This window comes from Cyprinus carpio, unplaced genomic scaffold (genome assembly GCF_018340385.1).
Source record: "Cyprinus carpio isolate SPL01 unplaced genomic scaffold, ASM1834038v1 S000006796, whole genome shotgun sequence".
NCBI classification, from domain to species: Eukaryota; Metazoa; Chordata; class Actinopteri; order Cypriniformes; family Cyprinidae; genus Cyprinus; species Cyprinus carpio.
This window is the reverse complement of record NW_024879382.1, coordinates 339,196-354,064: the sequence shown is the minus strand read 5'-3', so window position 1 is coordinate 354,064 and position 14,869 is coordinate 339,196. Positions and strand designations below refer to the sequence as shown.

The 14,869-nt window shown below is 33.8% G+C and overlaps 1 pseudogene; it reads right to left on the bottom strand.

The window, feature by feature from the left end:
• Positions 1-2,909: 2,909 nt before the first annotated feature.
• Positions 2,910-13,742, bottom strand: LOC122134621 (annotated as a pseudogene).
• Positions 13,743-14,869: the final 1,127 nt, after the last annotated feature.

The following is a 14,869-nucleotide window of genomic DNA, read 5'->3' as shown; positions in this document are numbered from 1 at the left end:
CATGTGTTTAGATCATTCATGGGTCGACTGTGGTGTATTGATTGTACTGGGGTTATTAAAAATGAGCACACTTACAAGATATTCCTAAGCATGTGAGAAATAAACAAAAAGGACTGGATCTTAATTTCAATGGGTCTTATTCTGTCATGCAGAAAGATAAAACTAAGATCGGCACACAAAAAACACCCCCCCACGTGCCCACAGAGACCCTCAGTGAGATTTGTCTATCTAGTGTTGGAGACGTTTCCTTTAGTTACTAGTAATGCAACAATGGGCACCTTAGCACTGTATACTGGATGCATCTCACAAGTCTTATCAAGAATACGTTGTGGTCTATATTCATCCAAAATGTTTTATTAGATTCTACAAAATTAAAATCTAAAAGTCTTATTTTTATTAAAGCTTTGTCACATTATGTTTCATGAGATTTTTAAAAGCTTGTAAATGTAATTAAGTTAAAAAAAAAAAAGAAAAGAAAAACGAACAGTTACAAATAAAAAAATAATAAATAGCAAAACTAACATGATGTATACATACTTACCAATTTAAATAATAATATATTCTTGTTGCTTTTTGCATGACAGTAATGAGCATGTTAATGCGAATTTGGTGGAAAATATTCTGTAATTATTGCATAAAAATAATGACAAATAATAGTGCTGATTCTAAAATAGGCTTCATTTTTCTTTATGCAATATACGTTCTATTTTTTCATTAGATTTTTTTTTTTTTGGAGAAACATGACCCCGGGCATTTTTTTTAGAAGTATTAAAAATGTATAAGCATCCTTTTAATCCATCAAGATAAATTTTAATTCAGGAATAGATCATATATAACATACCATTGAATTTTAAAAAGTTAAAGCATTTAGCGAATTTTTTTTTTAAAAATGATATTTTATATATATTTTGTACTATATAAACATCACTAAATGTTGTTGTTAGATGTTTGTTTAAGTAGAAAATGTATTTGACAATAGGTTAAGAAAAAATAGCTTAATCCAAAGATTTATTCTCTTATTTAATAAGTCTTACTTACTAAGTCTTGAGTTTTTATCATGTTTAAAGAATGATTTTAAGAAAAAATGAATGATATATATATATACTACATCTATATATATATATTATTAATATCAGTATTTTTTCTTAAACATCTTAAACATGATAAACTATTAATTTTATTTATTTTAAAAAAAAAAAAAAAAAAAAAAAAAAAAAAAATATATATATATTATAGATATATATATATAATATATATATATATCTATATATATATATAATATTATTTTTTTTTATTATGATTTATTTATTTATGATTTATTTATTCAGTGAGACACATCGATTAGGTTATTTTTGGTTTTGACCTTGGGTGGTTCTTACTCTTCTATGATGGATTTTCTATAGAAAAGCCTCACAACATTATTGAAAACAACACATATTTAGTTCAGAGGAGTTGACGGCTTACAAAATAAATGTCGTAATTGGCAAATCATCATTCCTCATCACAGAGGCACGGCTTGTAAGCCAAGGCCTGATTCCACCGTCAGATTCTACCACTATCCTGGGCTCGCCGGGACGGAGGAGGATGAGGCTTCTAGAAACGTCTCTGCAGCGTCACTAAACATGTGGAAGAGAAAAATAAAAAAATAATTTAGAGATTTTCAGAGATTAAACCATCAAAATTCGCTCTGTTCTTCTAAAAAAAAACTATTGAATGGCTTCAGAAATGTTGGAATATAGAGTCTAGATTTTATGGATCACTTGTTTTTTTTTACAGCCCATGGTCACTATATACTTTTATTTCATGCAGTGCTATTTTAGCATTACTTATAGACATTTATATTATTCATGAATATTTTTGAATTAACATTTATTTATTTTTATATTTTTTTAGTTGTCATTTTAATTTTTGTTTATATTTAAGTAAATTTGTAATTTGCCTTTGTCTTTTTTATTATTATTTTTTTGATCAGTTTTAATTTTTTTTAATTTTTTTTTTATTTTTATTTTTAATTTCCTTCCTTTTTTTTTTTTTAAGTAAGTTTTTTAACTATATATCATTTTTTTTTTTAAACTCAATAAAATGAAAAATAATAAATTTCAAAATTTACTAAAAATAAATTTTATTAAATAAAGAAGTAATAAAAAAATGTAACTATACTTCATTTATATTACTTTTTTGGGAAAAAAAATTTATTTTTGGGGGTACCCCACTGGTCCGACAAACACAAAACATTTGGGTACTTTTGCCAGTGGATTAAGATTTTCTTTTGGTTATGTTCCATGTGGCTTTTCCATAGTGTTGTTTTCCATCACTACAAGGAGCTTCAGCGAAGGGAGCTTTAATTCCTCATTCCCAGTATTGATCAGCAACAATGCACTTGCTTTAAAACTATTTTTTTGATCGCCCTTAATTTCTTTACACTTCGAGCCTTTTTTTCAAATGTCCAACAATTCGGGCTTTCAAAAATAAATTTATAATTATGTACAGGCAGATTCTCATTTTTTGGGTGCGTACCTGATCCCCGGGCATACCTGGGAGCCGCAAGGTGGTTTCGTGTCAACCGCCCCTCCATTCACCCCACTGTGATGGTCTCTGGTCCTTCCGCATTCTACAAAAACACCAGAAAGGGGGCTCAACCAAAACCAGAACACATCACAAAGGAACAAACCATTCTTCTTCCTTTTAACCCCCAGAGAGGAAAAAACTTGAAAGTTGCTAAGGAAAAAACGTCCAAAACTACCATCGCTTCAGAAGAGGAAAACCAGACAAAGGATAAAAATGGAAGTAGACTAGTCTTTTTTGGTTACGTTTTTTCAGGGCGGGAGGGGTTGTCCTGACAAAAAACGAGATTTTTATTAAAACCTTTTTATGGCCGGACGGAAATATTACGAGGGGACAAGGGGGTGTTACCTGTACGGGGGGTTTGGGAGGTGCCCGAGGGGGGAGGTTCGGGAGGGACGGGAGGTGGTGGGGGAAAAGGTGGTGGAAAAGGGGGCTGTAGTGGCCTCCTCAAAAGAGGGAGGGTGCGGGGAACCTCCTCCTCCTAAAAAACCGGCCGATTTAAAATACCTGGAATTAACTCCACGGGTTTTGGAAAAAAATGTATTTTTCTTTTTGTTTACCACATCTTCCGTGTGGGGAAGTACGGGCCCTCTCAGGGTTAGATTTTTTTCTTTCTTACAAATGGGCGCTGGTCCGACCGGGGCTGCCCCGGGGGAGCGTATTTGGCCCGAGCCAGACCCCCAACCCCTCTTCGCGGAGAGGATTTCAGTGCTAAAAGAAAAAAATATTCATTGAATAAACCATTTTCCATACAATTAAATGTGTGATCCCTAAATTCATTTGAATTTAAAAAATTAATTTTAGTGTTAAGGTTTTATTCTTTTTTATTTGGACCAAATATGTAAAATTTAAAGACCCATTTTGGGTTATCTTTTTTTAAAAGAATATTTGGGGGAATACAACTGAACTTTAATTTTAAAAGGTAAAATTCATAAGCACAAATTAAGATTTCAATTTTTTTCATTAGCGGGGAAAGGTTAAATTTTCCTAAAAACTTGTAAAAGTGGGGCCCTTTAAAATTTTCTCTAAAAATAAATACAACTGTAGTATGAATTTTAAATAGATATAATTTTAACGTCTGTTTTATTTTTTGGGAATAAATGGGATTAAATTTTAGATGTTATTTTAAAAAAAACTTTTTCTTTGAAGGGTTGCAAAATAATCAATATTTATCGTTTTGGCCGATTTAAGTTTATAAAAAAGGTCAATACCAAATTTCTTTTACGCTATTTCATTTTTTTTTAAATTTGGACTACCTTTTCCCTTTTTAAGTACACTTAATCTTTAAAACCTAATGATTTGTTGGGCAACTCATGTTTACTTTTATTTTTTTGTTTCGGTACTTTTTAATTTTTTTAATGTTTTTTAGGGTTTTTAACATGTCAGTTTCCAGTTTAACATTCATTATTCCTGGAGTCAACCAGTCCGCCTTTAGGTAATATATACTGTCACCTCCAGCTGACGCAATCAAAGATATACCAACTCTAGGTCTATAAATAACCTAATTAGCATGCAAATGACCCGTCAGCCATTGGCAGTATGGCATAGACTGTTGCGTCAAAGGCAGGGTTGGAGAAATCTCCTTTATTCACAGCTGAGCCGAGAGAAAAATGAGTGTGTGCTTGTGTGTGGTATATGCATATGCAGCAATAGCACAATTAGCACATCCTCTGAGAAAACAGCCCCAAATTAGTGCACATTTCACAAGCATTTCCTCCAAAAATCCCTGTAATTCTCACTAAACCCCATTCATGCTAATATACTGCAGTTGTTCATGCTTATTAAATACGAAAATGAAGGAAGTATGAGGAAATATATTGAAGGTCGGAGACCACAGAGTCTGAAAACACAGCTGGATGTTAACTTGGCCAAAGCTTTTCATCCAAAGTGATGAAATGGAGCGTCTGGCAAGGGACAAGTGATGTATTCAGAAGACTTTTCTAGATAATAGTCAATGAAATCCAATGTATTCATTACCCCATCATGGACTAGAGCCTTCCACGTATGCTCCAATTTCTTTATTAACCTAAACAGAAAAAACAGAAAATGAACAAAGTTAATTCATAGTGCTTCCAAATCATACTGGCAGAAATGGAATCACACACTTCTTGATGTAAATAGTAAGTGGCATGAGTCGGAGAGATTGACGCAAGCACCTGTAAGACTGCAAGATGTCGATTATTCCAATGTAGAGTAACAGACGCTCTCCTTTTCCATGACTGCAGGAATACCGCCCATCCTGACAAGAAAAAAAAAACCCACACACACACAAAAAAAAACATGAAACATAAATATGAAAGCTTAAAAAAAAAAAAAGTCTAAACCTTGCTAAATACTGAAATTAAAATGTGTAACCATACATTTGGGGAAAAAAAATTGCAACAGTGCTGAAAAGTCTTTCCAAAAGTTGGCTAAATTAAATAAATAAATACTTTAAGAAGAAAAAATAGCTAATAAACATAAAATGAAAAAAAGAATTAAGGTAAGATTAAAACACAAAAGAAAAAAAAACAAACACACAAAAAATAATCTGTTTGTTCAATTCTTTATATGAATAATAAAAAAAACAAATAAAAAAAAACAAAATTAAATGAAAATAAGATCAAAACAAAACAGAAAACACAAACGGAAACACAAAACAAAACTGTCTTTGTTCACCTTTTGGTTAGTAAACAAGAATTTGTTTTGTTTGCAGGTTATTTATATCTATAATGTGACATATTTCAAGATGAAACAAGATCTCTAACTGAAAACTTAATTTTATCAAAATTTTATAAAGATTGCAAACACGTTTTTTAAAGAAAAAAAAAAACACATTTTACTTATTTAGGCAAAATAAAAACAGAAACATGCTGAAAAGTGTTTCCCAAAGTTAGCTAAATCTAAAAAAAATCTGAGTAAAAAAAGACTTATAAAGTCTAAATAGAAAAAAATACATAAATAGAAAAAAGAAAGTAAAATAATGTGTTACACTCATGCAACTTTTTAGTCTGGGAAAGCAAAATCCCCAATATTCACTTTTTATTCACTAACAAAAATTGTATTTTTTTGGTTAGTCAATATGAATATGTTTGTTTGCATGTTTATTTACTTCCATTACGTGATATTTCCAGATGAAAACAGGATCTCTAACAGGACAATTTATTTTATCCAAATTTTTATAAAGATTTAGAAACACAAATTCTTCTTTTTTTTTTTTGAAGGAAAAACATTTTAAATGTATTTAGGCAAAATAAAAATAGAAATATTCTGAAAAGCATGTTCCCAAATGAAAAAAAAAAAAAAAAAAAAACTTACTGACAAAGTATAAATATATATATATATATATATAGATAGATACATATATATTATATTATATAGATATATATATATATATATATATATATAAATATTTTGACTTCTAAAAAAAAAGTCAGCATGAATTTTTTGGTTTGCAATCCTTTAGCTTCCATAAATGCACTTGCAGATGAAACAGCATATCTAACATGATGGGACTTCGATTTTTCGATAGCCAGATTTTCTAAAGATTACAAACACAAATTCAGAGTTTTTAAAAGAAAATAAATAAAGTATTACAATTTTGTAATTGCATCCCTGTTACTTCATCATATTTTTTGATACATCTGAAAATGCATCACATACCTTTTTAAATATCCTTTATAGGTGTCAAAACATGGACTAATTTCAGCAACTCACGTGTCGTCGGTGTCGATGTCCTCTCCACAGGCCGACGCTCCCTGTATGGACTCCATGGCAGTGGTGTAGAGCGCTTTCTGTGCCAGCGGCCTCTTTTCATCACTGCTGCCCTGAGATCCCTCCATCTGCTGCTCTTTCTCCGCCTGATCGATGTTGTGAACTCCCAGCAGCAAACCTATAATCCATAATCTTAAAGCTTTCCAAGACCTATACACCAAAAACACATCAATTAATCCTGAATGGCTTGTCTGCTCTAGACAGCCGCACACTATGAAGAACTTACCAAACAGTCTCTCTGTAACGTCTTGACCAGGGCGCTGTACGTGTCTGTATCCAGCATGAGACCCTCTGGTACGTCCTGCATGAAATCAAGGTCTTTGAAAGTGGGCTTTGCCTTTTCCCGCTCTTTTTTAGAGGCCCGTCGCTTGTACGTGGACCCCTTCAGGTCGTATTTGAGGTGCATGCGCACCACCCTGGGCAGAACGTTGTTCATGACCACCAATCCGAATGTTCTTCCCGCCCGATTGTACGCAGTACAGCCCGAAGAACTTGGGCAATAAGGTGCGAGGATTCTGATTCAAGTTCTGAAGGAAAACAAACATTTGAAAAATCAAACACGATTTAGTCAGAGCGAACAAAGATTCAAACGTAAGTGCTAAAACAATCTGTCGAAGAATGGGTACATTTTTTTTTGTTGGTTACATGCTTTGTATAATGCTTTTATTTATTCCTTAAAGGAACAGTTCACTCCAAAATTACAATTCTGTCACCATTTTATTTTGTGCGCCAAAATGTATTGCGAAAAGTTTGCAATTTAAGTATAAATGTGTGAAAATACAAATGACAGGGTTTCTGAAGGTAAATTTAAGACATTTTAAGATGTTTTAAGGTGAAGAAAATGTATTAAATTAAATTGAATGTCAACATGTCTAAAAGTAAATGTCTTGTATTAGCAACGCTTCAAAATTTTTTAAAATAGTTTGAACTGTTGTTGTTTTTTTTGCAGTGTATACAAAATTAAATGCCGTGACTATGAATTTAAGACTTTCAACTCTGATTTAAGACCTTTTTTAGGGCTTAATTTGTAGAAGGTTGAATTAATACTTTTTAAGACCACTTTAAGACCCACAGAAAGATATTCAGCAAGGGAACAACTTTTCGGCCCTTTCCAATCAATTTATGAATTCTTTAAATAAATATTTCACACCAAAATTACAGTTTTGTCATTATTTCTACATTTTTATTCCAATTTTGCATGCCAAAATGTACTGAGACAAGTTTTACAAACTTGCAACTCGAGTTTGAATATGGTAAAATAAAAATTAGATATTCATCAAATAATTTTTTTTCCTCACACAAAAAAAGAACATTTATGATACTTTTATTTAGCTTTTTTGACATTTCTTGATGGCACCACAATTTGGAAAAGAGCATCGCGAATATTCATCAAAGCATCTTTTGTGTTCTACAGGGGAAAAAAGTCACAGATTTGGTATGTATAAATGATACATACTACAATGATACATAATAATAATTTTTTTTTTCGATTAACTGTTTTTAAAAATCATGTGAATATTGCAAGGCACATCTGATTATCGTAACAAAAAAAAAACAAAAAAAATATATTTTTTATATGGCATGCAAAATAACACTTTTGTTAATCCAAGTTTATTAAAAGCATTTATGCATTAAATTAAGGTAAAGGTTATTAGTTTTTTTTTCCGCATTCCAGACACAAAAAAACTCCTCCAGACACAAAACACATTTCAACCCCAAAAACACCTTTCACAAGTCAATGACATTCATTTTGCCAGTTAATGTTCCAGAGCATAGTAAAACCACCTGATTCCAATTAGTTTGGAGTTTAAATCCTCTTAAAAATCACCACACAAAAGCAAAGCAATGAAGCGGATATCCAACCTAGAAAAGCTTTGTGACACCCAATCACCTTCGCATAGGTTACATGTCCTACAAGATATGATCAAAGAAGAGAAACAGAATGAGGAAAAGAAGCCAGACAGTAATAAGACAGGTTTTCTGTAGACCACGAACTGGCCAAAGTCGGCATTGTTGCTAAACAAACAACTGATCCGTCACCATTCATGGGCTCATTAGCTCCAGATGAATGGATGGAACAAGCCAAGCCAGTCGCTGGTTAGACTCTGCTGACACTGGGAACCCATTTAGGCATCATTACTCAAAAAAAACCTCATGTTCTCTCGGAAACCAAACCCTTTTGTACTTATATTGTGGAATGAAATGGTCCACTGGAGACAGAAAACTGGAAAACGTGCATGGCTTACATGCTAATTGTGTCATTTGTTTTGTCATTCAGGTAAAGAGTAGGCACATAGCCTCGGGGGAGAAAAATGAGTTCAAAATAAATTGTTGGGTAATCAGCAGTGTTGTTGTTTAACCAGGCGGCTGATTTGTGACAGCAGTGTGTGATAATGGGCTAAAAAGCTAGAGAGCATGTTTCTCAAAAAATACAGAACATTTAACAATGCAACACAAACAGTATTTTTTCCTAGCTTAAACTGCAGCTGAAAAATGTATAAAAGGTTCTGCATCAGATGCTGACAAGCCGATAATTTATTTTCAGGTTAATTTTTGGCCATAAATATTAGCTCACCATTATGGATTACTCTCTAAAAGAAGCATTTCACTAATTTTAGGTAGGCAACACATCATTTTCTATTATTAGACTGTACTATATATCATGTGATATATATGTGTTGTATAATATATGCACCCCTGCTTTCGACGAGATATCGGCATCTGACTTACTGGTTGACCACTACTTTGAAAAGTATCAGTCAAAGTACAGCAACTCACCATGTAATATCCAGGAAGAAGCTTCTGCAAAAAACTCTGCTTCCTTGTGCATGACTGTCTTAATGATGAAACTCATCGTCCTTCGTGAGGTAAAAGGACTGAGCCACTGGCTCCAGGATTGGACAAACTCGATCAGGGTTTCGTTACAGAGCGAATACTAAAGGCAATCACAGATTGAGAAACGCATAAACAAAATGACAATGAATTTTTGCTTGAGTGATTCTTCAATAATCCTAAATAAGTACAAGCATTTATTATAAAATCCAGTCTTTTAGCTTATATATTCTCACAAAAATAGTCATCTGGCCGTATCCCGAAGAGCTTTTCTGAAGTAACGGAAGGCGACAGGAGCATAGGTTTTGAAACGGAAGTCTGGGGAAATGATGGGCTGGCGTCAAGTTGCTCCCTTCACTGGAAGAACAAAGAGATGATCATTTTTTTATGTGAAATTCCACATCCACCCTCAACTTCAGACAGACAGCGCACCCGGGGGAAGAAGATGCTCTCCCACCACATAGAAATCCTGCATGAGGACGTCCCGCTCAGGCTTGGAACTTAAGTTGCCAACCGTGTAGCCAATCCCTAGCTGAATGGCCCCCCTTGAGTGCTGAAGATGTGGTCTGAAGAGGATAAAGATGATGTGAGTCTCAATAAATATTAACCCTAAACCCAGAGATTTATCTTCTTCTTGCATTTTCCGTTTAGATGTCACCTGGTGCCTTATTTCTGTTGAGCTTATTAGCCAATATTACAATTCTGGTCGCACACAGATAAACAAATAAACACAATTGGCATGTTATTATTATACATGCAGTTATTTTCGTATACAATATGCCAAATAAAACTGATGAACAGTCAATATTACAATTAAACACTATTTTGTCCTGAAAAAAAAAAATTAAAAATTAAACTTTAAAACTAAAAATCAAGTTATGTTAAATACAAGAGGAATTTAGGCATTACAAAATTCTAAGTTTACATTCTGAAACATATTTTTTATTAATTTTTGAGATTTGCTAAAGAATGACTTATTAATAATGTTGCATTAAAGTCCTAAATTATTGGTTTAAAGTAACTACATTTTTAGGTTAACATTAGTTGATGGCAAATTAACATGGCTCAATAACTATACACACACATCAATCGAATCGATTAAAAACTCACCGCGCCACGAGTTCCCCACGTGTTTTTCCAGTTTTTTTACCAGATTACACTAAAAAATTTCCTAATATCGGATGATATGGTGGGTGCCCGGTACCGATATATTATGCATCCTAGAAGTAAATAAAATACCCGGCCGGCCCCACGACCGTGAATGTAGCAACGTGCCGCCATATACACATATCAATTCAACCAGTTTCAATTTACTGTTTTTTTCCCCACATTTTTTAAAATAGAAAATATAAGAAAAAAACTAATATTAGCTGATATGGTACCGATATATTGTCCATCTATAGAAGTAACCCTAAAATTAATCTGAATGGAATCAGTATCGGATCTAGAGAAAAACGTGATTAATTTTAGGACAACATCAGATGATGGCAAAGGTAAATTCAAATAAAAAAGGAGAGGAAAAGTGGCATGTACAATTAAATATACAATGTGAACCGATATTTAAAAAAAAATAAATAAATGGGTAAGAATTAAAAAAATTACTAATAGCGGCTGATATTGTACAGATATACTGTCCATCCCTAGAAGTAACTAAAATAATCTGAACGGATTCAATATCCAAATCAAGAAAAAAAGTTGCCTGAAATTTTGTAGGACCAATGCACCTTTTTATACGTGGTTTTCCAGACGCATCCACTCCTCTGTGTTCGATCTTCTTCCCATGGGCTGGGCTGGCCTGACGATGAAGCATTCTGGAATAAAGAGGTGTTAAATATGAGATACCACCAACCTTGCAATCCCTGCATCAAACAGGTTCATCTTACAGTTAACAATAGATATTCGTTGATATGTGAGGAAAAGGAATGTACCTCTGTTATGAAAGCCTTTTTTGATGTGAGAGTCTAGGAAAAAAGAAAAAGAAAAGTGATTGACCAGATATTCACAACAATATCTGAATTCCAAAAAATATCAGATTTCATCATTTGCCAATATGAAAGCACTCGAAAGTCAGCCCTAAAGATTTATGATTTGAAACCAAATCAGATTTGTGTGAAAGATAAACCAAAACCTATGAAGACATATTCATTCTGCAATTATAATCAGACTTCAACGTCGAGCAGCGGGTCAGACAGCATCAGCCAACTTCATTATTCACCTCCATTTATATTCTGTCGCCCGCCCCTCAAGCCATCAGCAGCAGCTGTCAACAGGCGACTGGGATGTTTGTTGACAAAAGATGGTTTGATAAAAATACACCATGTGAAGAGAAACGGCTGGATTTCTGAGCTGTGCTTCTCACACCATCTGTTGTCCTAGATGCATTCTGCACACGCCTCCCATTCAAGCCGTGTTCCTCGGTTCCATGGAATCCCAATCAAGGGTCAACCAAGCTTTCTTGGAGATGCATATGCCTGTGGCATCAACAGACACATGGCTGCTTCTACAATAGGGCTTTGGCCGCTAGACAGAGCAGTCCCTAGCCATGCCAGTGAGGGTGAAAGCAACAGCAAAAACTAGATGACGGGCCCTGCTGGGAAAATCCAGCTAAAAAAACAGCTTTACACCCTAAAACATTAACATTCTGTTTACCTCACCCTCATGTGCATGATTTAGGGTGTGCACGATAAATATCGGCCAATAATTAATGCGCATTCCGTCAATGAATTATGTTTTTGACATACCGACCATGAGGTTATTTAATTATCCTTTTTAAATATTTTAATTATCTTTAAAACCAATATTTGTGGTATTATGTTCAGGTTAAGCAAGTCAATAAGATCTAAAGCAGGTGCATTGAGAGGGTTTAGTTTTGGGTGAAAACATGAAATAAGACAGTTGAAAAAAATTATATGAAAAAGTATGATTGAATTAATGTATGAATGTATACAGGGAACCGACTATCCTCAGAAAAGTTTCATGGCATTTGCTTTTCAATTTCCAAACTTCGTAACAAGTAGTTTTATAAGCCACGCTGCTTTGTTTACAGGGGTTTAAACCAGGGAACAGCTCTATTTTGCTTTTACTTAAGTGCCACCTGCTGTCAGACAGTGGACTTACTTTTTCATTCAGACTCCCAGCCTTTTTTTGTTAAAACCCAAATGCAAAAATCTGACCTAAATTTTTGTTGTAAATCTTAACTGGTAAATGGAAATAGCCTCGCTTATTATCTGAAGTGTTTGAGATTTTAGAATGCATGTTAGCTAATGTAGAACTGTTTATGGAGCAAAATAAATACAATTCATCATTCTGACTCACCTTTTTAAATAAAAAAAACTATTTAAAGGTTGAAATGTGAGGTTTATCATTTTATACATTTAAATTTTATAACATGTTGTACATGTCAAATGTTATAAATTTTGTTGTTTTAAAAACTGGTTATCGTTTTTAATGTTTTTATTTTAATGTTTATGCAACAAAAAGTGCATAGTCCCGCTAAATTTATTTGTTGGTTTTTACAAAAAACTTGGTGAAATGATTCAGTGTATCATTATTTTTTACATTTCGTTCACATTTTAAATACCGTGTAAACAGTTTTAGAACTGATAAGTTATTTAAAAGATTTTAAAGTATTTAAAAACATGGGTTTCTCTCACTAGTTTCATTTTAAAAAGTAGCTCTCAAAAACAAAAGATTGTAGACCCCTTATTTATTTGACCACTTAGTTTGTGATTGTGAACGAATCTTTTTTTGAGTCAGAAACTTCTAAAATCATTTGAAATAATTCGAAAAATCTAATGATTCATTCACAACCAAAAATTTAAACAGTTCTTAGTGACTTAATGATCCAGCCGCCACAAACTAGCTAAGTGGAGGGGAACCTCAAAACACTGCCCTAAATTAGTTTGTGATTGTGAACAATCATTTGTTTTTTTCAAGAACAATCTTCAATGAATCCCTTTGAAATGGGTTTAAAAAATTAGAACAATTGTTCACAAAACAGAATGAATCAGTTCAATAATCCGTTTGCAAAGATTAGCAGCTAACTGAGGGGAAAATCTTAACTCTGTCCAAAACACATTAGTTTGGTTAAATGTAAACAAATCATTATTTTGAGTCGATCTTCACTGAATCAGTCTCTGACTTAATGACTCTGATCTAGTCACTACATTTGTTTATTATTGCAGGGGAAACCTTAACATCTGCAATAAGGTATTAGTTGGTGATTGTGAACAAATAATTTGTTTGAGTCAGATCTTTGATCTGTTCACAAATTAGCCCCAATCAGTTCTTGTCTCACTGACTCATATACCAGTTGCAATGATTACCAGGGGGGGAAGATTCTGATGAATAACGTTTTTTTATGGGTGAACACACCTTTAGCGGTAACTGTGTTTTGGAACCTGGTACCTGGTTTTCCAGCTGGGCAACCATCTGGCCCACAAGCGGGGAGACCAGCTAAGATGGCATAACCAGCTGTAGACTGGTTTGCTGCTAGTCAAAGATTTTCATACAAGTTTCAGCAGCACTAATCTTGGACTAGCAAATGTCCACTATAAATTCATTACCAGCTGGTTCTCCACCACAGCAATCATTTTTGGTAAATTTGTTTGTAACATTAGAGCTGTAGTCAAGTCCAGCTTTGTCCGATCCAAGTCAAGTCCAATCCAAATGTTTCGATCCAATCCAAAACCGAGTCCAAATGGAAAAAAAAAAAGGGCCTCTTTAAGACCACATACTTAACTAATGTTGTGTGCACGACAGCATATTTCCTATTCTAAGAAAATAATGTATGTAATGTAATGATCAAAAAGCTGTGCAAATAACAACTCTGTAGGGCAGGGTCTCCAAAATTTGATCCTGAAGGGCCAGTGCCCTGCAGAGTTTAGCACCAACTGGCCTTAACACTATCTGGATGTTTCAGTGGTCCCATAAGAGCTTGATTAGTTGGTTCAAGTGTGTTTAATTAGGGTTGGAGCTAAACTCTAAAGGACACCGGGCCCCCTAGGACCGAGTTTGGGGCTGTAGGTCAAATTATTTTTATGTACTTTATTTACATTTTATTTACTTTATAAAGGCTGCTGTTGCCGACATTTTGTCTGTGGTCAAAAATTAAAATGACTGATGCCTTGGCGCAGCGCACACACACAAAGCTCGGGATATGACACATCGTGCAGTTAAGGCTAGAAGGGATGTTTTGGCTCTACTGGGCAAGCGTACATAAATCTAGCGAAATTTTTGTCATACTGTACGAGGGGTTGTCGGGAAAAAATCGACTACTCCGAGCATGTATTAACCATAATGAATACAAAGAGTTTGCAAGTGCGTGAATTTTAGGATTACAATATAGCGTTCTTTCTATGACCTTATCTATGTTGCATGTAAAAACAAAATTTTAATGTAATGTAATAATTTGGGGTGTGCTAAAGCCTAAAACCTTATTCGGAATGGCATGGAAAATGGCTTCAAAACGAATAACGGACAGAATAATTCCGGCTGAAGCTGGCACAGTCTGGTTTTTTGCTAGTAAACAGCTGAGTCATGTATCACGCAATTTATACACAGACCTCTAAAGTCATGATTTTGAGTGAATGAAAGAAAACTTTATGAGTGAAAAAAGCGCAAATCAAACACCGCATTAGTGTTTCCTCACCGTGCTCTCTCAGAAATCAAGCTTTACGGAGATACACCTAAAAAAACATCATACATGGTTTTTTTTTTA